Source organism: Vidua macroura, chromosome 1 (assembly GCF_024509145.1).
Source record: "Vidua macroura isolate BioBank_ID:100142 chromosome 1, ASM2450914v1, whole genome shotgun sequence".
In the NCBI taxonomy this organism is placed as follows: Eukaryota; Metazoa; Chordata; class Aves; order Passeriformes; family Viduidae; genus Vidua; species Vidua macroura.
This window is the reverse complement of record NC_071571.1, coordinates 65,465,291-65,489,893: the sequence shown is the minus strand read 5'-3', so window position 1 is coordinate 65,489,893 and position 24,603 is coordinate 65,465,291. Positions and strand designations below refer to the sequence as shown.

Genomic DNA, 24,603 nt, shown 5'->3' with positions numbered 1-24,603 from the left:
AGTTGTAGAGGGCAGAGGTGATCTTGGCTGAGACTCTCTGGCCAGACCAGCAGGCAAAGGGTGTTCATCTGTGCAGTTATTGCAGGGTAGCTGGTGTCCTGTAAATCCACACCCTTGAATGCCTCACTAAAACATGTTCATGAGACCATACCCTTAAGCACAAAGCTCACTTTAAATGTATGATTCAGAACCATTAAGACAATGGGACAACTTGTACACCTTAAATTAGACACCAAGTTGACACACCTAGCTGAAGATGGTCCAATTAAGGGAGAGAAATTACTTAATACCTATGTCCTAAGAAATGACATATATCATGGAAAGGGGAGAGACAGATTAAATGGCAGGAAAGCCATGTGGCAGTCCCACTTTTGTAGCATGTCATATTTTTCAGACCTATTATGCATATAAGTGTGTGAAATAATCTGAGTTTGGTGGGAGATGTCCCATCAGTTCTGATTTTTTACACAGGAATGGACTGGTTGACAGAGATAGTTTATAAAATGGGAAGGGTTTTAGTCAGCATGTGTTGCTAAACAAGCATGAAAAAAATGTAGATAGAACCATGGGTTTATTTTTGTTTACATTACTACTGTTTTCTCCTGTCCTTGATATGTGGAATTGTTGCTTTTCAGAGTCCTTGGCTAAGCCTTGGGAAAAGAGCATTCTGTATTGCTTTTATAGTAATAATACTTGTACTTCACTGTGTCACCACTGTTCCATGGAATGAAAGGACAATTTTTACTATAACTTTTCTACAGGCAGAAGAACAGAGAGAGTGCAGATGTCTCAGGACTATGACCAAGACAGAGGGACTCAAAACCAGGTAAGAATTGCAGCAGAAGCAGTGAAGACCTTGACTGCTTTTGGTAACAAGCTTTCCAGCTTGGAAGGGGGAATATGATAGAGAGCTGCAAAGACCTGTGCAGCATTGAGAGTATGAGTAGAGACTGGCCATTCCCTGTCTCAGTGCAAGTGCTAGGAATGCAGAATGAAGCAGGCAGGATGAGGGGATTCCTCTTGCATCAGGGACATGACCTGTGCAATGTGACATAGCACATACCTACAATTTACAGATGGCCATGGAGAAGGCTAGAAATCTTGAACTATAAATCCATTGAGGGTCACTAAGTGGGCAGAAACCACATTCTGCTCAGGAAGTTCCTTAAGCTGAAGATAGTGGGAGGCTGGCTAGTATGTGGATAAAGTAGTATATAAGGCCATTGTCTCCCTAAGTATCTGCTTATGATCACTGTTGTTCTATGGCCACTGTGGCCATTCTTATGTCCTCTTGCACAAAGAACATGAGAGGATTCCCAAGACAAGAGGACATGGCCTCCAGTTGCACCAGGGGAGGTTAGAATTGGATATTAGGAGAGATTTTTTTTTACAGAAAGGGTTGAACAGAATTGTAACAGACTACCAAGGGAAGTGGTGCAGTCACTATTCTTGGAAAGTGTTCAAAAAATGTATGGCTATGGCATTGAGGACATGGTTTAATGGTGAACATGGTGGTGGTGCTGGGCTAACGATTTGGACTTCATGATCTTAAAAGTATTTTCCAACCTTAATGATTCTATGATTCTATGAGAGTATAAATTGTGAAAACTCTGTAGTGGGAAACATTCCAGAGCTAGGGTCTCTTGAGTAGGAAAGTTGGTCGTGAGATGGTCCTGCCCCAAGGTGTCCATTCCATTCTCTTGACTATACTTGACCCCGTGACAAAACAGTCCATACATGAGCAAATCTATCCATGTGATAGAACCTATATTTCACAAGAGTTTGAACTTTATGATCTTTGAAGAGGTCCTGAGGCAAAACCCCACTCACTTTAGGAGAAGACTAGAGATAAGGTTTCAGCAGGCAGGTGTTTCTGGTCTACCTGGTTACCCAGGTAAGTTCCTTTTGATAAAACTTCTTTCACATTGTTGTGTTTTGCTTGTAATTGCTATGTCTGAGGGCTTCTAGAGCTTTGAATGGGTACCTTTCATTACCTTAAATATAAGTAAATTGATAATATCTTATGAGAATGATATGAGAGCAGACCAAGGACAGATCAAGCAGACTAAGACAGGCATAAATGGGAGCTCTTCTTTGGAAAAACTGGGTAGGGGGAAAGCGAGAGACATGATATGACATCTCAGTCAATATGAGAACCCTTTTTGTCATTAGCAGAAAGACCTCTGCTGAAGGGTAAAGACAGAACATGAGGATCTGGCAGATCTCTGAGGGAAAGATGCTGCCTCTGTGCAGTAAGAAGTCAAAGTGATGCCAGTCTAGTTATAAAATGGTCTGCACAAGCTGAAATAACTCTGATTTAACATCATATCCAACCTCAGGCCTCCTGTCATTTTTCCCAGGACACTTTTTTTTTAAAACTCTGGAGTTTTAGGGTTCTGTCACCTTGCAAAAGAAACATGAAAAATACCCTGTCAGTTTGTAATTGGATAAATTGAAGGTAAAGCTAAATGTTTACCATGATCACTTAGGTTGTTGGTCAAAGCCTTGCAAGGCTGAGGAATTCCTACCCTCCAGGCAACACACTGTCCTGACTGTTGTCCATCTCTGCCTGGTGATTTTCCAATTATGAGTCAAATATAAGGGGATATAGCAATTATTTCATACCAAAATTATCCCATTTCAATTTTTGTTTGATGTTTAGGAACTGTTCAAAGTCTTCATTCATGTGCATCAGATGACTGCAGCTTTTTGCTATATGATACCTTTTGAAAACAAAGAAATACAGCTCTTTCCTATGTAGATGATGCCTGTATTTCAGAACCATTACTGTCTTTTTTGTTAATACTGTCTTAGTTACTAGTTTTCTTTTTGAAGAAGATATAGATACAAAATAACTTTGGTCTTGAACATTAAGCAGCTTGCGCTTCTCACTGGCTTGAAACCAAGGCATGAGCCCAAACTTACCTATACTGGATGAATTTGGTAAACCAGACTTCTGAATTTGCATGACGGCCTTGGGGGCAAGGCCCATGTGTATCATATTTTGTGAAGAGGTAGAGACAGTGAGAGTAGAAAATGGCTGTCATTCTAAGGTGTGCATTTTCTCAACAAAACATAAAGATTTTTAGCATGTGAACAAAAAGAGCAGACTTGGCAGCAGGATTGAGCACAGTGGCTCTGGAGGTCTGGTAGGTTGATTATCCATGAGGTAGGAAGAATTTCTTCAATAGACCAGCTCATTTGGGGCCATTAAAGGATTTAGGAGTCAAAAATCCATGTTTTCAATTTCTGTCTGTTCAAACAGGTAACCAGTCCATTCTAGCCCATTCCTCTCCTCTCATCAAAACTCATGGCACATATCAAAACTTGTATAGCATTGATCAGAGAGACTAACGGGTTTTGGAAACCACAGTGCCTTATATGTGGATAAGACATTTTAAGAAAGGTCAAGAGATATTTCCCAACCCTAGGTGTTTACAGAGTAGATGCTAATCTAATCTGTCTAGACCACAACACCCTTAAGAGACAGAAAAAATCCTGGTAAGTGAACTCCCAGATAAGTCTCTGTACCAGGTATGATTTAAAGGGATGGGACAACATGTGTCTCTTACAAGGGCATATGGTCACTGTCTGCTCCCTGCTAGCACCTGAGAGCCCTCTACCAGACAGTGGCTGGCAAATTCTCCTGAATGTTGGTTGAATGTTAATCCTTGTTAGCAGCACTGCCTTGACATCCCTGGAAACAAAGCATTTCTGCAGAGTTGAGCTTCCCCTCTATGTTCTGCTGGTGTACTTTAACCCCAAGATGAAATGATCACTTCCAGGAATAAGACAGAGTTTAGTTTCCATTTGCGCTTGGCCCTTCTGCTCACACCAGCCATATGGGTAACTGCAGTATCAGGGGAGATACATTGAGGCCAGGACACAGATTGAGACCTCAGATGGCTGAAGAGCAAAAGCACCTAACGGGTCATAGTAGTTATTACTTGACAGATGCCTAGACCAGTTAAGCACCCCTAGAGAAGAGCTGAGTACTTTTGTTTTCCACTGGTTGCCACAGCTTATGGGGCTAACTGTGGCTGTGGTCCATCCTGATGTGGTCACTGGTAGGTTAACAGGTCTTCCCTTCAGAGCAGTGACCTGTAACTGACTGACCTTGTATTCAAAAGACTAAATTGGACTCGATTTTGAGACTTTAGAAGAGTCCTCAGTTTTCTTAATTCCCAGATGAATTGCATTGCCCAGTTTTAAAAAAGCAACAACAAAAAGACAGCATCTCATTTCAGATCTCCATCTAAGGATCTATTGTTACTTTAAAGCCATTGAAGCTATTGTTATTTAAAGAGAACTTGATTGCTTCTTTTAAAAAAATCAAGACAATGATAAAGTAAACATTTTTAACCTAAATATCCCATTACCTAAACTGTAAGGCATGATAAATAATGATTTCTTCATCACCCTGCAACCCTTACCTAGCCACAGTGTAATAAAACAAAAACAAAAACAAAACAAAACAAAAAAAAACAACAAAAAAAAAAAAAAAGAAAAAGAAAAAAAGGTAGCCTTTCCTTTGAATTCACTTGCAAAGGACCACCATTTTAGACTATAAGATTTTTCTCTTTGAGTCACAGTGTAGTACTACATACTTGCTTAGTTTTCATGAATGCTTTACTCTCCTTTCACTAAATGTTAATTTGCATGAGATACTTGTGGCTTTAAAGAGACAGCATTGGCTGTCTGTGTCTACCAATCTAATTTTCTTGGATCTGAAGACAAATCGCAGAGTTCTGGAAGAACATCATCAACAGCTCTGTTATGACAAGGAATACACTAATTTCTAAGTGAATACACAAAAATTAAAGACATTAGTAATATTCTTTAATGTTCACACAAGTGGCACTTAAAGATATAGTCCAAACACATTCAGATCATGTACATTTTTAACTTTCCTGAGGAAAGCATACCTTAATTAGCCAGCTGTAATCCAAATTATAGTTTCTCATTTATTAAAGCTGTAAAAATACCTTAAATCAGCTGCATATGTCTGAAATAATAGCGAAAATATCTGCATTAGCAAAAATTATCTGAATGTGAGAGAGCTGTAAATAGATAGGAGGTGAATTGGACAGTCAGCAGATTCTGAGTTGGATTAAAAACATCTTATTTAAGCCAAAAACATGGCAACCGATATTTTCTGTTATAAAAATATTTGAGATTAATTTAGTTTTATGAAAGCTGTCAGAAGCTGAAATGAATAGCAGAAGTTCTCTGTTTATTTACAAGCCAATGCTATACCTGAAGAGTAAAACGAGGCACCTTATGAGCAGTGACAGCAAACCTTTGATTGTATTCAAAAATCCTTTTTGCTGGTGGATAAGAATGACCTGTATGTTCATGTTCTCTCAGAGTAACCTCTGCCTTGATAACGCCTGTCATTTGAGCAAATGGTATGACAGGTCTGTGAGGTGGATTACTACTGTCCACTAGAGGCTGTAGTGAGACCAACAATGTCATTTTATGACAGATTGAAGATTTGAACTGTAACGATCAATAATTGTGAGATTACTTTTCACATTCAATACACTGTCAATCACTGCATTTCCCTGAATACTAGTGTTAAAAAAAATATCCAACTTACTACGCCTCCTATTCTCCCATTTTTTATAAGTACTATTAATTGTAGTAAAACATGCTGCATAGATGGCACATTACAACTAGTGAATTGAAAAACAGTTTCTTCTAGACAGTGTGCATCTTGCATGCCAAATTGTTTAGTATCTTTTGGTCAGATTATATTCTCCTGGGAGTCCTATCAGTTTCAGCACATCACCAGCAGTAAATGAAAACACTCGGGTCTATGTGAGTTCTTGTGTCCCAGTCACTTGCCTTCATCAGCACCTGATGTTTTGTGGAATCCTTTGTGCAGGGAATATATTGAGGCCCAGTGTAGGCCCTTGGCAGGGGAGCTGCTGAGGCACAAGGACATCTTGTGACATGGCTGCATATCCTGTGTGTTTGGCCATGTTCGTAGAGGCATAGTCCCCTCATCCCTCGTCTGTTAGTGCAATCAACATGTATCAAGTCAGATCAGAGGTGAGAGTGGCTTATGAGCCTGATGTGGCTGGTGGCAGTTGTGGCACTTCCCAGAGCCATGGGTTAAGTGCCTGCTGGCTCAGGAAAGCACTATTGCTTTAACTTACAATACACTTACATTGTGGGGATATCTTTTCTACTCTGAAGCAGAAACATAGACAAAGATGTAAAAGCCTAGAGTATACAGTGTGGCAAAAAATGAGGGTCCTGAGGCAAACACTGTAGCCACAGAGTGGAGGAACACACAAACCTCTTACATGAGCCTGCTGCAGAAGGGAAAGTTGCCCAAAGCTTGCTTCAGCATGAATGTGGCTTCTCTTTCTCTGAGTGTGCCACACCTCTTGGCAAGGTGAATGTTTGAGAAGGAAAGATTCCTTTCTCCTGAGGTAACACTCTGTACTACTGGAATAAAAAAGGTGGCAGACAGAATGCCTTGTACTCTGAATTGAACCTTGATGATGGGTTTTCAGTTTCTCCAGGGCTTTCACTTGATTTTCAGTAATCTCCAGTCTTTGTCTCTTTCCCTTGGTTCCTTTTATTAAATCAATGAACCTTACATTAGCTGGGTGAATACAATTTTGCTGTCTGCTTTGCTGCTTTAGATTTACTCTCTCACAGTACTGAGTGGCATGTTTGTCAAGATATCTTGGCCTGTTGCTGGTTCTGTCTCCAGATTACTGCTAGAACAGAAAATCATGTCGATTTTCATAGTGAATCCGAACTAAAGATACAGGAGATGCTGTGGTAAAAGATCCTTATGTTTCCTAAAGCTAGTCTGTCTTACAGTATCAACTCTTAAATGCAGAACACTGCAGCTTACAATGTTATTAGTACATTCTTTAGCAATTACAGTAAGCCAGTACAGTCCTTTATAGAAGGGACTCCTTTGCTGATGGGCATAATGGCAAGCTGAGTCCTAAGGTACTTTGCATCTAGACTCTTAATGCTAGATTTAATATGCAGCTAAAACCTAATGCTAATATAAAACGGACACTTAGGAGGTATACCTACTAGAAACTTGTACCTTGGAGCTTATTGTCATGGAAAATTGGTACAAGCTGCAATAAACAGCTTGATCTGGATGGCCATATTTCATGGAATGCAAATCTCAGACCTTTCTGAGGCCTGGGACCCCACAGCGTCCAGCTCCTTGGAGCTGGCATGTAATAGCCTTTGGTATTTATGCAACAATTTTTTGCAATGTCCTTGGTGTAGGGAGGGGCCTCTGTGCTCTACTTCTTGTCCTGATGCCAAAGCAGAGAGTGAATGGCTTCTTATGGGCCACTGCTGGGTTGCATGCAAGCATAGCATCCCACTATCCTTTGCCTGCATTTGTCCTATTCATTGCTTTCATAATTTGTTTTATTTCTTTAAGTTGTACCTAGCTTGGTAAGTTGATTGTTGGGGGTGTGAGGGGGTTGTTTAATTTTTTTTTAACATGAAGACCAGACTGAGACAGTCCAGAAGGAAGTCTCTGGTCGCTGTTTTGCATCTGTGCTTGTTACTTGCCCATCACTGTAGTTTATGGCACTTGCAGACATCTGCGTTGAGGGAAGTCAGAGAGTAACACACTGATGCTGGAGTGCCAGGGGAGTGTAAGTTGCCGTAGTTGGCAGGGGGTGGGGGGGGGAGTTTGGGAGTGGCTCACAGTGGTCCGCAGACAATTGGGAGAGATGCAAAGGGATCTTTGATGAAACCAATGCTGAGGAATCCAGAGGGAGTTAGTACCCAAACATGCGTGGTTCAGCCCTGCCTGTCTTGTAGTTCAGTGACGGTATGAGTCAGAGTCTCTTTGGTCTGAATGAAGTGGAAGGTACTTTCTACAAAGCAACTCGAACATATGCCAAGGATCCAGATAAATAAAACTAATTCAGAAAAAGGGAGTGGGATGCAGGCTCTTGCTCTAAATCACTTCACAGTTCACCACAGCAAAATGCAATATGGCATCTTAAATAAAATCACCCTCTTCTGACTCTCGCAGAGGCTGCTTCAGAGCATTCCCTGGTTTCCAGCACAGTTTTATATCCTCCCTTAGAGGGACAGACCAGCCTTGACTGAGCAACCGATTTTCATGCATCCTTTAAACCAGTATTCTCTGCCTTTTCTGAAGGACAGCGCACGTCGCTAGCTGTCTGTTTCTTCCCCCTTAAACAATATAGGTTCGGGGTTGGGTTGTTGGTTTTGTTTTTTTTTTTTTTCTTTTTCCCCTCCCCATCTCATTTCTTTCCGCCTGCAAAGTGATTTGAGAGCCCCGCGACGCAGCCCGCTACTGGAGCAGGGACTTCTCTGGAACACTGGCGTGCGCAGGGATTAATCCCACCGTAGACAGCCAGCCTGGCCTTTGAAGTGTTACAAGGGGAAGGAGGAGGTAAGTGTCGAGGCGAGCCCCCAGCCCCCCTCCCCGCCCCCGGACAGCGTGCGGCGGCCCGCAAAGGGTTAAAGGCCGCCTTGGCCCGGCGGTGCCGTGCGTATGCAATAATCTGTGTGGCTCTCTTGGCCGACTGCCAGAGTGTTGCCTTGCCTCCTCCTCCTCCTCCCTTCTCTCCCCCCCCTTCCCTCCCCCCCCCCCCCCGCCTTTTGCATGAAGTAGGATCCTTGAGCTGTTGCAGAGGCAGCCAACTGCTCCATATTTGGCTTCTATTACCCATTTACATGCTGGAGAGCGGAGAGGGAGCGAGCGCTGTACCGCAGACATCATTTCTACTACAGTGGTGGAGACATCCCGGACCTGTGTCACTGCAGGGGGAAGGAAAAAAGCCAAACAAACAAAAAGCAGACCCAAGCCCCGTGATCAGCTAGGAAGACATTTGTGTGCGAGTCTCTCTCTGACCCCCCCACCCCCGCCAACCCCACCTCCACTGACACTTTACAGTAAGTGGCTTTTTTTTCCTCCTCTGCTTTCTGCCTCCCCCCAGCCGCCCCCGGCTTCTTCCCTTGTTTAGACTGCAAACCGCCGGCGATTTCCAGCTGGAAAAACACGGGGCTGAGGGGGCAGGGGAGCGCGCTGCCCACCCCGCCACGGGGCTGCAGCCTGCCTCGCTGTGGCTGCCTCCGGCCCACCACGGCCCGGCCCGGCCCGGCCCGCAGGCGCTGCCGCCGTGGGCCCGGCCCTGAGGGGAGAGGGAGGCAGGGAGGGAGAGGGAGGCAGGGAGGGAGAGGGGGGCGGCCGTGAAATGGCCGAGGACGCCGCGCAGGGAGCAGAGTGGGGATGCGGGACACGGGAGGAAGCGGGGGGCCGGGGAGGCCCCGCGGCGAGAGCCGCTCGTACAGCCCTGCCCCCCGCCCCGGTCCGCTCCTTCCTCCTTCTTCACCCCCCTCTCCCTCCCTCCCTCCCGCTTCCCCCCCTCCCGCTTCCCCCCCTCCCTCCCTCCCGCTTCCCCCCGGCCCGGGCGGGGTGTGGGTGGCCGCGGGGACGGTGGACATTTTGCGAGTCGCGGCTGCCCCCGGTGCGGAGGCCTCGGGGTGTGTGAGACTGCGCGTGTGCTCGTGTGTGCGGGGGGGGGGGGGGGGTCGCGGTGTGCGGTGCCGGTGTGTGTGTGTGTACAGTGTGTGTGAGTGTGCAGTGTGTGTGTGCGAGCGTGGGGGCTCCGGTGTATGTGCGTGTGTGCGGTGCCGGTGCGTGTGTGCGGGGTTGCGGTGCCGGGTGTGTGTGTGTGTGGGTTGCCGTGCCGTGTGTGTGCGGGCGGGGGGTGCGGTGCCGGTGCGGTGCCGTGTGTGTGCGTGCGCGGCCGGCGCGGCGCGGTGCGGGGGGGCCGTGCGGGGCTCGTACGCCGGGCGGACCCGGCGGGCGCAGCGCGGGGCCGGTCGCCGGCAGGGCCGGTCGCCGCCACCGCACGGCGTATGTAGTACGGGGCTGGGCGGCTGCCGGAGGGTGAATGAAGCGAGGAGGAGGCGGCGGCGGCGGGGGAGGCGGCGCTGGCTCTGGGATGTGCCCGGCAGCAGCCCCGCTTCGCTTCACTCAGGGCCCAGGCCGGCTGCAGACGCCACCCGGTACTGCCGGGAGGGACGGGGCGGGAGGGATGGGAGAAGGGGGGCGGTGGGGCGCCGCCGCCCCGCTGCCCGCCCGCGGCTGTGGGGTCCGGCCGGCGGCTTCCCGAGGGGAAGCGGGACAGGGGTTCCCCGCCGCCGTCGCCGCCCCGGGGCTCCGCTCGCCTCCCGTGGCGGCCGCTGCCCTCCTGCCGCTCACCGATCCCCCTCTGCCTCCGGGTTTGCTTGAGTCGGGTGGGGGTGGTTGGGTTGCGGGGGTTTGGGGTTGGTTGGTCGTGGTTTGATTTTTGGTTTTTTTTGTTTTTTTTTTTTTTTTTTTTGTTTTTTTTTTTTTTTTTTTTTTTTTTTTTACCCTAAGGCATCGTAATTTACCGGTAGAAAAACAAATAAATGACCCCGTGTACGGTTGTGGGTGCTGAATCCGTCAATGTGATTCCTGAGAATATTAAAGTCTAAATTAAAGCGTGCTGGAAAAGCGTTAGCTCCTACTGTAATAGTAATAGCGATAATAATAAAATGACAGAATTGGGAGCGATTTACATGCTATTGAAGAGGAGGAATTACTGAAGAGTAATAATAGAAAAGAAAACAAGTCGGAAGCCCGTTATATAATGCACTATGTAGACAACGAGAACGACAGGCTATTTTTATTTTGTTTACCGTATGCTGTGTAATAGGGACTCCTCCGAGCAGCATCTCTCCCCTATGAGCCCGAACTCCAGATAGAATTGGGGAAAATTTTTAGGCATTTCTTTTTCGAGCAGACGAAGAAATCTAGGTTTGTAAAACCTTCCTCTTTACAAATGATTTCTGTGTACTGAACGGGAAGGGTGTGCAGGTAAATGACCTTTGCCGGATACCTTTTCCCTTTCATATGGTAAAGAAATTCGTATTTTGTAAGGCAGCTTACACTTTAACCTTTAACGCTCATGGTTATGTATTTTATGCAGTAATGGTTACTTCACGCGTCAGATACGGTCGGGCATAGTGAGTTACTCTGCTGACACACTGATAAGTCAAGGACTTTTAATTTCAGTTTCGAATGAAACCGTCCCCTAAAGGAAAATCCCCGCTTCGTGTTAATCTATTTCTGTTCGAGTGATAGAGACGGTGCAGTTTTATCATGTGGAGCAAGGGTTATGAATGGGGGAGAGGGAAATTGAGAATGGCCAGGGAAAATATTGCGCCGTAGTTATTTTTGTGATGCTGCAGGATAATAGTAGTAATTGTACGTTACTGCACCTAATTTGTTCGTAAAACTGCCCCGGTATTTTACGGGTAGCAGCTATTTTGAAAGGGTGGCTGTAATCTCCTCGCTTTTTACATAAGGCAGAGGTCGATAGGTTTTTCTCTGTGCTCGGCTGTCTGTCTGTCTCATCATGTAGCGACATGTCAGCGGTGCAGGCTTTCAGTGCGCTTACTCCAGCCCTGATCAGTCATGTAATTAGATCAGGCTGCCATGGTAACAGACGGGATTCACCGTATTCACCGGCCAGCCAGGTGCGTGTGTGGCTGGCGGGCGACCCAGCGGGCTACCGCCGGCCCTGCGTGTGCCGCGTTGGTGGCGTACGGCCGGCGCGGCCACTGCCTCGGGCTTTCCGAAAATTGAAAGATGCCGGTGGTGGGTTCTTAATGGCCGAACTTCTCGGGTAGGGTGTTCTTTGCCCACTGGAGTGTCAGGCAGATTGGCCGTACGTGGCACGCTTAGCAGGTCAGCCAAATCGTCAGTTCCACTTGCGTGTATTATTAGCAAATTTAATGAAGGTGTGGTAGTTTGTAAAAATGCTTTTGGCTTATACAAGCTTGCACGAAAGTTACTTCAGAGTTTTTTTTTTTTCCTCTTCCCCCCCCCCCCCTCCCCCCCCGCCGTCTGGGTCTGTCTGGTTTAACTGTTTGGTGGCTGTAGCAGTGTTTGCTAACAGTTCCCATTCCAGCTTTCTCATCATAGGCCACGGGCTTATTATTCTCCACTCTTGTACTGGACTTTACACCCTGTGGCTGGTACGATGAAAATTGGTGTCAGTATTGTCACTCTGGATTTGTTAAAGCCTCCTCATAGTTCTTAGCAAGGTCTAGGCCCTTTTGTGTGTTAGGTGAAAGCTGACTGCAGTTTCTTATGATAAAAACAATTTTTTGCCTCAGTGAACACTTTGTTTCTAGTATGGGGATATTTTTTGCATTTGTGCTCATCAATATATTATAGCCATAGAGCAGGAGACTTTCTGACACAGTTTATAATAGTGTCAAAGGATATGTAATATAATTAGCTTTGAACTGCATGTTGCTTTTAAAAACACGTTTCACCAAGCAATGTATATTTGTCTTCATTTTCATTATTTGAACATCACTCTTTTAAGCCACACTTCCATAAATATAGGTATAATTTTTTAAAAGCATTAAATTTGGCACTGTGTTCTAATGTCATAAATCTGGAGCAACTCCAGGGGATGGGATTGTGAGCCACTTACATGGGTGTATATCTCAAATAACTCCATTTATTGGATTTAATCCAGGCATGTAGTAGAGTAACCGAGCTCAGAAAGTGATCTGCTGCATATCACTGTTATTTTCTCTATATTGCTTTTCATGGCAAAAAGCACTGTGGGCTTTAATAGGATTTTTGCCTGATTAAGGAGCTGCATTAAGTGTCTATAGAAGTGGGTAACACCCCTACTCCAGTCACTAATCTTGGGTGCACTGACACTAATATTGAACTTGGCCCGGAGGATTTTGTATCTCAGTGATGAGAAATCATCAGCACCCACAGCTCCTGAGTGTTTGTAGTACCGGGCTGGAACATAAAGCAATCCAGAAATATCTCAGTAAAATAGATATTTTAATCACTCTGATGGTAAAGCACTGGAGCTGGAGGAGGAGGCAATGAGAAATGCCTGTTGGTGGTTCAGCTGTTGTGGTGACAGGCAGTGGCGGTCTTGGGTTTGATGTGATGAGTTTGTTGGTCTCAGCCTGCTGCTGAGCAGGAGTGTTTCTTCTTGGAGGGGTGAGGGGACAGGGTATTTGCAGGCAATTTCCTGCACTGAGGTGCAACTTCTCAGTACCTCAACTAACTTGCCCTTCTGGCTAGGAGAGAATATCCTCTGCTCGGTGCAGCCGCCTCCATTCTGAGGGGGTGTCTTGAAATAGAAGAGTTTATTAGGAGGACTGGCTGGAGAGAGTGGAATAGTCATGAGCAGGGCAAGTCCTGTAGTGTGAGCCTTTGTGTGCTGCATGCTGCTTATACATATTTTATTGTAAGACAAATTACCTGTGTGACTAAAAGTGTTAGAAAGTAATTATTTTCAAAAAGGCCATATATACATAGTTAAAAAAACGTTTCTGAAAAATAAACAGTGCAACTTTGCTTTTCTAGCCTGATTGAATGTATTTAGAAATGTTGAAAAAACTAGTTTTGTTTTAAAAGACATTTGCAAGAGACATGGAATTTCACTTAACAAAATTTTTTATGTAATAGATCCAGTGGCCTAGTTTCCCATTAATTAAGAAAATAGACACTTGAATGCAGTCACCTGAAAAGCAACTAAGGATTTAAACATTAGAATTTTAAAGTAATTGTCATAGTAATGTGGCTAGTAAAACAAAATCAAGGCCTGATTTTTCCCCTTGCTGAGGTTTAACAGCACATCTTAGCAGATGACAGGATTATCATTGTCATTGTTCATATGCACACTGCTTTTGTTGTGGTGTACTAATTGAGGGGGAAATGCAATAAAAAAAGCGTGGCAGGCTGTAAAGGAAGTGCTTGTCAGGATTGCATAGATGGTCTGAAGCACTGGCTGGCTGCAAACCTACTCCAGCGTGTGAGGCAGCTGCCGCTGGTGATGCTTGAGAGAAGTCGATCTGTGTGACAGCCTCAGCTATAACCACACAGGCTGTGAGTGATTTAGTTGTTCTGGAGAACTGTACAGGTACGGTTTGTACAATTCAGAGAGTGCAGATAACAGATTTAGTTGTAGGTCTCTTCTGAGACAGCTGTAACCAGCTCTGTGTTAACAGATAAAGATATAATTAGAACAAGAAAGAGAAGTATGGCAGGTTTGGCACAGGTAAATATTTCATTGCAAAGAACTGACTTGCTATATTCCAGTGACTTCAATAGCCTAAGCTTTGCAAAGTGAAAATCCTGTCCTCATCCTTTCATTTTACTTTTAAGCAAGACTCCAAATGTGATAGATAAATAAATAAATAGGTATTCAGTCAAGACTGTATTTTGAAGTCTTATTCAGTGGTTCACATTCTTTATATGAGAAAGTTGAAGATTTTTACATGGTTTTGGCTGAGGTGATGCATGACTAACATTTTAAAATATAAGAAACTTTGTAGATTCCTGATTTTTACAAAAAGACAAAAACTAGATGCATGACCGTAACTCCTTTTTGATCTCAGTGCATGTGTTTAGAATGTAATGCTTCATGGCTTTTTTTTCCTCTCAAAACTGTAGTCTGAAGTGGTTGTACAACACATGCAAATCTGTATGTGTGCATTGGTCCCAGTCTGCAAAGTTACTTTAGTAGATGTCCCAGTGAGGGTTTTGCTGAATGAGGATTGATTAAAGAACCTATCTAGAGTTAAGTATGCGTGTAAATCCTTCCCTAAATAGGAACAAGTAAGTATGCTCATAAACTGAAACAACAGAAATGATTCTCAGTGAGGGAGAAATAGTCCCACTAAATCCTTTTATTGTACCAAGAATGATAAAAATATTTGGTGAGATTCCAAGTGAAAACCTCAAATGTATTTTGTTTAATAGGTGATGTCAGCAGAAGTTCAATGCTGGCTCTTCATGATTTTGCTGAGTGAAATTACAGAAAAAATTAAAAACCCACATTTTTAAAGTTTTACTTTGTTTATATTATTTGGGAATTTACAGTAATAGGCATCAAACTGTAGCATGCCACCTTTAATAACAAAATAGTGTACAAGGTAAAGTCACATTACAATAAGTGATTATTTTTCACCTAGTAGTAGTAATTGCAGCGCTATGTTTTCAGGATGCTACTGCTTCTCCAATAAAATATATTCTGTTGGCAGTAAAGACAGTCATCTCCACTTGCTTATGATTCTTCACCTCATTAAGATCACATTTAGGAAAAGAGCACTCTGAATAAATGGGCTCTGCTCTCTACTGTATGAGCTCTGTCTGCAGAATTAAATCTATGGTTTATTTGTGCTTGAGTAATAGTAAAAGCAGCCTCTCTCAGTCTTCATTGGGATCTCTTAGTGTGTTGTAAATGACTGTAAATGTTGACTCTTAATTGTGTTTTTGTTTCTCTTTATTTTGGTTTCCATCTCCTCAACTTCTGGATCAACAGTCACATCACAGGCCAAGCCAGATGGGCAAGCAATACAAGCTGTGAATTTATTCTTGACCCCGTAGGACAGTGACCACTGTCATTTTTTTCTTCACCGTACAGTTATGCACTGCCAATAAGGTGAGAATGCAATGCTTTTTATTTCCTTCAGCAAGTGTACACTGTCTGTTCTGGGCTTTAGGCAAAGTGTGCACCTTCCTGGTGTCTGTGTGATTGCCTACCTGTGATAGGTTTGTACTTCCCTTGCCTGGCAGTAGAGGTCCTTGAGAAACACTACTCAGAAAAATTCCTTTAAATTGGTGACTCAGTTCTGTGACTTACAGAACAGGTGTGTTCCAGATGGGTGATTTTATGCTCACCTGAGGTCAGAGTATATTCAGTTACTGGAAGATGTTAGTATGAATGGAAAAGTTGGCAGACTTTGATTCTTGTTATAAAATGCCACGTGTAAAATTGTATAAATCCTTCCTTCACTTTTATGATCATTTTCAGGATTCCTGTTGCTTGTTGCCTACTTGGCTTTTCCACTGTCTTGAGTTTCTTCTGTGCATCAAACTTTGTCTGGCATTAGACTAGTTCCCAGGATAATTAGTCACTACTGATGTATCTGTGTGTCTTTTGCTCTATTTTGAGGAATGCTTTCAGTTCTTCTCATTTTCCTCCCTGAAATGCCATTGCCAGACAAGATGTAAAAGTGCACATATATCAGTCTGCTGCTGTCCCTTTCCTCTCTCTCTCCTTCCCATATGGTTGTGGAAAATAACTTGAAAAGATCAAGTCCCAAGACTCAACAATCATACTGCCAATAAAAAGAACATAAATTTTTATTTTATTTCTTTAATCTGATTGTCATTAAGCCAGCCTGGTTTTTTTGGACCTCTTCTATGATTTTTAAGTACTTGGGATTGGCAATGCTGCTAATGCTTTAAGAAAAAAAAAAAGATAAAAGGTCATAATAAAATTGCCTGTGTCTTTAAATAAAAGAAAATGAAATATAGTGATTGCTTGCAGAAAACCAAAGGGTTTCTTTTTTAAATTTAAAACCAGAAAGCTTAATTACAATAGTGTTCTTATTTATGGAGGGCTGATCAGAAAGTCTCTGTTGCAGAATAACTTCTTAATGTATACAGCATGTCATAGAAAAGTATGCAGTGCATCATTTACATTTTATTGTGACTGTGGGGAAGGGTGCTGTGTTTTAGAGGGAAGTTGCCTCGGCAAGTAGTTACATGCAAGGACAGGCCTGTTACAATTTCCAAATGGGCTTGAATGGTGGGGGTGAGTGGCAACCGCTGTAACTTCAGAGCAATAAGAGTTTCTTGAGAGTAAAAAACCACACAAAGTGCCCATGTGCTGACACACTTTGTCTTTCCATTTTGGAAGAAAACCGAATTGGTTGCAGCTATTGACTTGGGACATCAAATAGAAGCAAGTTTTTTGTTATGATGTTATCATTTCCACAAAGAATTTAATTTTTTATTTTTTAAGATTAACTTGGGTTGTATAAAAATGTGTTTATATGAAGAAGTGATTACTGCTGGGAAAACTTATATCTCTTAATTAGAAGAAGTAGTTGTTTATAGGGCATTAGTCAAGTCCTGTGAATAATCAGATTGTGTTACCCATAATGTATTGCTAAGTCACCTTGGATATTTTAGCATCTGTTATTTTCTGCAATTACATGAGGTATAATATATTCAATGTTAAACAAACATTTTGAATAAAAAATGTAACCTAGTTGAGTCTGATGCAGAGGCATGACAGGAGTATAGTACTAAAATGCTGTTTTTCCTATACCAGCTCAGCTTGAAGTATAGTATTTCATTTGTGGACCTTAGATTAGGTTGGATTTGGTTTAACTTCTTGTTGTTGGACATTTTAGTTACTGAGTTGGGGATACTTCTGTTGACCTCATTAGTTCTCATTTTTTCTATGGAACAATCAAAATCAGGCCCGCTGTATAACTAAGTAAGTAAAATAAAAGTTATTGGGATAGACACTGCCTGCTTACAAATTTCTCTCTGTTACTGGAGGAAACAGGCAGGAGCTCACAGTAGTAACATGTGCAAGCAACATGACCTGGCACTGTGCAGGGAGCAACCACAGATAGAGCATTTCATACTCACACGCATCATCTTTCTGGCCTTTGCATTTGTTTTGGGGTGAAGGTGGCAACTGTCCTGCTCCATTTTAGGCAGACCTGGGTTATGACCCTGGAGTCTGTCAGAGGGATGGAACATGGGACACATTTGAAGGCATCCAAAATGGATCTCAGAAGCCATACTTGAGGCCTAATGTCCCTACATGTGCTTTCATGGCTTCACTCATGTGAGGAATTGTGTGGCTTCAGTGGGTAACATCTTTGTTGTGTGTCAGCTCTCCAGGTGTGCTTACCCTTCTAATTCAAGCAGGATTTTCTGCAGAGCCAGCTAAGCATCTTGCCTGGATAAGGACATGGGTGTTAGTAAAAGTAAAGCAAAAATAAATAAATAGATACAGCTTTTCTTTTTCTCTCTCTCTTTTTCTCTTTCTCTTTCTCTCTCTCTCCCTTCTCTCTCTCTCCCTTCTCTCTCTCTCCCTTCTCTCTCTCTCCCTTCTCTCTCTCTCCCTTCTCTCTCTCTCCCTTCTCTCTCTCTCCCTTCTCTCTCTCTCCCTTCTCTCTCTCTCCCTTCTCTCTCTCTCCCTTCTCTCTCTCTCCCTTCTCTCTCTCTCCCTTCTCTCTCTCTCCCTTCTCTCTCTCTCCCTTCTCTCTCTCTCCCTTCTCTCTCTCTCCCTTCTCTCTCTCTCCCTTCTCTCTCTCTCCCTTCTCTCTCTCTCCCTTCTCTCTCTCTCCCTTCTCTCTCTCTCCCTTCTCTCTCTCTCCCTTCTCTCTCTCCCTTTTCTTTCTTTCTGTTAATTTTAGCCTGCTCTCCAAAACATAGAGTTATTGTTATTTGTTCAGAGCGTGCACTGCCTCCTTCCACGTAGGCAAATGACTCAATGCTTTCTTTTATACAGTTGTCTTGAGAGGATTTTACATGAGATACTGGACATTTTAACAATTAAAGAGTTCTTTTTAATCTTTTCTGTTCTCGAGTCACTTGGTATTTATTAATCATAGTACTGGAATGAATTTACAGCTGCAGCCCATTTGTAAGAATTTTTTTTTTGGCTGAATTTTCAGTAAGTATGTCTGTATACTACTTAATATAGCTTATTTTTTATATAAGACATAATTTCTGTTTTATGCAGGCTTCTGGCTAGCTCTCTCTGTAAACAGGCAACAGTCTGCCCTTTTAAAATACTTAATAGTGAACATAAAAAGAACTAATCTGTCTCTATATTACTGTGTGCAGTGGTAGCTTTTTGGGTTTCATATCAGTGTCCTTTTATCATAGCTGGTTTTATTTCTTCCCTCATGCTTTTTATGAAGGTCTACAATATCTGTAGGGCTAAAAGAAGGCAAGCAATGGAGACTTCTAATGTGTTAACAGCACTAGTGAAATGGAGCTGTGAACTAGGTATAACTGGATAGTGATTAGGAATAATTTTAGTTTTTTAATTGTTTATGTGCGAGCAACTAAAAGGTAAATTAAATGAAGTGATGTGAATGCTGACAGATGTCTTAAAAATGAGGCTTTGTGGTTCCCTCACCTCAGCCATAACCTTTCATGTTTTTCCTCTGTTGTTCCTACTGCAGATGCTGAAGGCCTGCTGTCTGACTGATAGAAAGTTTCATATCATGGTCTGAAGTGTAAATGGCATGGGGTGTAGTGGTATGCCTACATAAAAACACAAGGCTGACATTCATAATGTGATATAAGGCACTATCCGAGGTTTGATTCACCTTCCAACTTGGTGTTTTTAAAATGTATATTTACAAATGGAATGAGATTTGCTGTCCCACGAACTGCAACTTGTTAGCATTCCTTTAAAAGTGTGGGCTTTTGGATGTTAATGTGAGTATGAGTAGATGGAGAACTTCCATGTGCTGGGGCTGAGAAGTGGTGAGGCATCTGGATGTGATGTGCAGGTGTGTGCAAGCCTGAGCATCTGTGTGTGCCCTCCTGCTGCCCCCGTCCTTGGTTGTGTGTGTTGGGCAGGGGTATGGTGGTGGGGTTTGCCTTGCCTTGAAACCAGAGCTGTGCTTTTGAAAGAAAGTTAGCCCTCATTACCAGGGGTATAATTTTGGTCTGAAATTAGCCCAGGTGGCAGCATCTGGATTTAAATGTGTTGGCTGAGGGGTTTCTCATGTTGAGACACTGTGATAGAGGCAAACCCTAATTTGATAATTGCCTCTTTATTTTCTCATCAGTTACTTATTTTGGAACTAGCTGTAAACCTGACTTCAGGATTTATTGAGTCACTCCTTGCTCTATAAAAAGTACAAATGTCTGAATGTTCCTCACTTGTATTGGAGTGTGGTTGTGACTGTTACCACATTTTGTTTGTCAGGTACCCACGTGTGAAGGCCTTTGTAGTTTTGTACAGCTAACATTTCTGTGAGGCCAGCTACTTGAAAGAAAGTCAGGCTTTAATGGAGAAGGATAATTACACAAAGTAGGCTTAATCCTCCTTTACTGTGCTCAGAAATATTGGTGTGGCTCCTTTTCAGTGGCATGTGTAGCAGCTGACTAGAAAGTGATATTTTTAAATGTATATAATAATAAATGCATTTCTCTTCTCTAGCCCCTGAACACATTTGCTGCTTGGTACTGTGCTGTATTCATAGCTTTCCCAAGGTTGTCTGACAGCGAGTAGTTCCAGAATGGTTTGAAAATTCAATATAATCAAGGGGAAAAAAATCCCAGTAGGTTATTACGGTAGAAGAAGTTGTAACTTTATTCTCCACGTACCACTAGCAGTTAAAAACCCATCACACTAATCATATGTACTGAATTTTTATTTACAGATTAGGAGGCTCTACTTTGACATATGACTACCAGGGAAGCCCCTCCCTTTAACAGTTGTATGTCATCTGCTTCAGAGAACTAATTACTTGGCAATTCCCATTTGATAATTCCCTCTTTATTTTCTGATGAGTTACTTAACAGTGATGAGCTTGTTGAGCAGAATACCGTGCTTAATCTGTGCTTCAGAAACTACAGTGTGGGCCTGGGGATATCATTGTTTCTGAAATGCTGTTTAGCCTTGCCATAGAAGCATTGAAACCACTCTAAGATACATGAACAGTTCACAGTTAAAGATAAGTTGAATGTGAGTGATGTACAGCATCTGCCAAAAAATAAAGGAAAGGTTTATGTTGCTGTTGCACTGCAAGCAGAATGTTTAAATATGTAGTTTCTCAAAAAATACCCAAGCACCAAACCTGTTGTAATTTAGATGCTCAGAAGTAGAAGCTTATGTCAGAGATACACCTTCTATGTATCATTGATCTTCTCCACTGAAATAATCAATTTAATGGAATTATTTAAAAAAACCCCCACTGTTTATTTTAATACCTATTTGACAGTTTAGCCAGTGGTTCTTGTGTTCTTTTAATATGAGATACTTCAGTAAGTTTTCATTGTGTTTTCTCTGTTGTTACCTGTCTTATTCATTCTTCTCCACTTCCTTTTCACATTCTTTTATTCCAGTGGCCACAGCAACCCTTGTTCCTGGCTGGGGAATGCATTAGAAATCTCACTGCTAATTACAGCATCACAGTGTTTCTAGAGGATACCTAAGTTCAGCAGTGCTTAGCTACAGCACCAGGCGAGGGGATTTATGGGGTGAAATGACATCAGCCTGCTCATGACAGTTATGGTAAGGTCAAAGTGAGTCTCTCTTGCAGATCAGGAGTCAAATGGGTCCTGTTCAGTCCCAGTGTCTCTGAAATTCAACCATGCTATTGAATTTGAATATTTTTTTTTTTTTTTTACTGGTTTCAGTGGAGAAAGGTTTGTGCATCATCTACAGTCACTTCGACTAGATGGTGGCATTATTCTACTGATACTGATACCTGAAGATTTTCACTGTAGCTGAGCCAGTGCTATAAGCTGAGAATGGGCTATTTCTTCCTTTACTGGAATAAAAATACAGTATTTTGTGTATTAGCTCACATGACATCACATCATCAGGCTTGCTGATTTATTAGATATTCACAATGATATCTCTTGCCCAGTACTGGAAGCTGTGTAACAGGATTGTTTTATCAATGAGAAAAAACTCATTTGTACATAGTTACAAGTGTTTTTGTAAAATTAATCAGAGAAACAGTAGTTTTATGAAACATATAATTCAGAACAGATTAATCTACTTTAATTGTGTTTGTGAAGTACATCAGCTATAAAATTTTTGAAAGGAATATTAATCAAGTTGATCAAAGATGGCTTGAAGTACAGAATTCAAATATGAACACAATTATAGCAAATATACAGACAGATAGAAAGTAGCTTGGGAGATTATTTTTAAAAATTAATACAAAAATAAGTCAATTTTCCTTTTTGGATTTTTTTAAAGAATATATCATGTTTTAGAAGCAAAGATGCAAGAAGAAAAAACAATACAATTTTACATTTTATAAAATGCAGTGAATAAGCATTTTAAATAGCATAATAACACAAGGAGTCAAAACATCACAGAAGGTCATTGAACCATTTTTCAATTTTTTAAAACCTATTTTTCATTCTGTTTAATATCTTAATGACTCAAAGTGTCTCAGGTAGTGCTATATAGGCATTTCTGAAAATAGAAATCCTCTGTAAGAATCAGAATAGAAACATGACTTTCTTAGGATGCCTTACCTGTGATATGAAAGGTTTGCTTACTCTGACAGGACTTGTCCCTTGACAAATCCTTCTACAAAGTATTACAGCTTTTGTGGATGGACCTGCATCCTGAGCTGTGATATCATATTTATTTTCCAGAGGCAGCCAAAAAGTTAATAGATGTTGATTTAGACAGATTTTCATCTGCCTGTTTCAGAGGTGTCTAAGATTGGACTTTAAAGTGTTTGGCCCCAGACACGTGGATACATGCCAATACTATTTCTATCAATAGTTATGCAAGTAAAACATTAACATATGAATGTTGACCATGAATGAAGACCATGATCTTCAGTTAACACAAGATTTTAATTACATGCTAATGCATTAAAATTTGGCCTCAGGTTGAAAACAAAGAAAACACAACTCACTAACATACAGTGGAGGTTTCCTTGTTGACCACTTCTGTTCTCTCCCTGGTACCAAATAAAATGGTCCCTTCCCTCTAATTTATTATAGGGAGAGTCTGATACATCCTAGATACTATATTTCTTTCCTCTGGATGCTCTTTTCCTTTTCCCACCACCTATCCTGATAACATCACTCTTCTGTAAGTAACACTTGCTGATGGACCAGCTGAGGATGACCTGGATGGTCTGGTCATACGATTTGTGTTTGCATGTCCTTGTTTCCAGAACTGAGAAGCTGCTGCACCTCTTTGTTTAGAACTTGTCTGCTTCCTCTTTGAATCGAGGTCGAGTTTCACATTTCCTTCTTGCCACTCTTGCTAAACTTTCTTGGATCTCTGGTGTGATCTGGCCTGATATTTTTGTTGTTAATGACAGTCTTGGAAATCACATTGACTTCCTTTGTGAAATTGACAGTTGATTAATTAAACTGGGGGGAGGTAAGTGACATATGAGTATGTGTAACACGTGTCCTGTTTTTATAGGGAAAGAGGGTGATGGTGGAGCTTACAGTACAATAATCTATAGTTTAAAATTATACTATATGGTGTTTGGATAGCTCACAAATATATTAGAAAGTGTCATAAAACAGATGTGATACTGCAATACTTGAAGAACTGAAGGAGTAAAAGTCTGCATTTTGTTCCATATTTGCACAAGATGATAGAGTAACTCATTCTTGGTGTGTGGTCTTCAGGTGTGAGAGCATGGATGAGTCCTGACATTTGTTTATCACCACTGGTTTATTTTGATTGCACCTCGGTGGCAGATTCAGAGGGAATACAATGTGCAGCGACTGAGCAAATTAAAGTAATTCCTCAGTGAAAGTATGGCATTTGTTACATGAGGTTACTATCCAGATGTTATCTGTTAGTGTACAGTGAGAAAGACCCATAAGGAAAATTGAGGTGGGTAGAAGGTAAGCATCTGAAATATATTAAACATCAGCAATCAAGTTCAACCCTGTTACCTAAGAAGTCAAACTTGGTGAATGTCATGTTGGCTGTATGGAATGGGAGAAATGCAAACTAAGACACACTTCTGCTATGTGTGCAGCTCTGCTATGAAGTGCGTTTATCTGAGCTGTCAGCTGGCTGGCTGCAGTGTTTGGTGCTGTTTATACAGCTCAGTCAGGGTGTCTTCATGAAACCAGCAGTGCTGTGCAAGCTGGGCTGCAGCAACCAGTGGTTTTATGCTGCTCTTATTTAACATGAAGGGTGCATGTTGTGCAACGCACCGAGGTACTCGGCCAAAGGCTGTGGTGAAATAAAGGGTCGGGTTCCCACCTCTGTTTCTTACTTGGGTGGTTTTCAATAGAGCCATGTGAGTGTAAATGTGGTGCGATAGAGTCTGGGGCCTTTGGCATGTGTCTGAGCCTCTGGTCTCAGAGCTGACACACAGAGATCAGCATTGCTGATCAGACTGTTTGGTGGGAGTAGAGCAGTCACTTGGCTTTTCCTTCAAGTGGAGAGGGACTGAAAGACTGAAAGTTGTTGCTCAGTCAAATGTCATCAGTCTTCTTTCCTTCCTGTGCTTCAGGTGGATGTGTTGGTGAATAAGACTAATCTTTCTTTACATAGCCCAAACAGTGTTTTGCCTTTTAATCCTCTGTCCTGTTTTAACCATTTCCAGACTTCTTTCTCTTGTTGCTGGTCAATTAGTTTTTCTCCTCATCGCCTTCTCTACCAAGATTCTCCTGTGCTCAGCAGTTCTTACTGCTGCATGTCTGACCTACTTGTACACCTTTCCCTCACTGGGTTTGTTACTGGCACAATACTTACATTTTATGTAGACCCTTTCTTCTGTTTGAATTCTGTGTGTGTTTCTATGTGTCTAAAATGCCCTTCTGCTTAGAGGGTTTCAATACCTCAGTAGTTTTCTGCAGAAATGTAAATTTGAATGTTGTTTCATCTACCTCTCTTCCTTCCTAGTTTAGTCATAGCTGGATTCTGAGCTTTGCAACCCCAATGATCTGCCTGGACAAGCTTTCCACTCCATACAGCCTTCCGCTTCACCTCATGGGAAAAGACCATTATTACTTCTCTGAAGCTTCTCTGTGGGTGCCTGTTTCCCTGGCTG

The 24,603-nt window shown here is 42.3% G+C and overlaps 1 protein-coding gene across 6 annotated transcripts in view; it reads left to right on the top strand.

Moving 5' to 3' along the window:
* Window positions 1–758: 758 nt before the first annotated feature.
* The window catches only part of ATXN1 (ataxin 1), a 223,162-nt gene continuing 199,317 nt past the window's right edge, over window positions 759–24,603 (top strand). For 2 of the 6 annotated variants that reach the window (XM_053993256.1, XM_053992920.1), the window contains exons 1-2: window positions 8,680–8,925; window positions 15,372–15,491. The gene's annotated coding sequence lies outside the window, so the exon portion shown is untranslated. Of the gene's footprint in view, window positions 827–8,679; window positions 8,926–9,964; window positions 10,045–15,371; window positions 15,492–19,118; window positions 19,187–20,947; window positions 21,117–24,603 lie in introns of those variants that run through there. The other 4 variants (XM_053993094.1, XM_053993007.1, XM_053993175.1 and 1 more) reach the window with 4 other exon arrangements.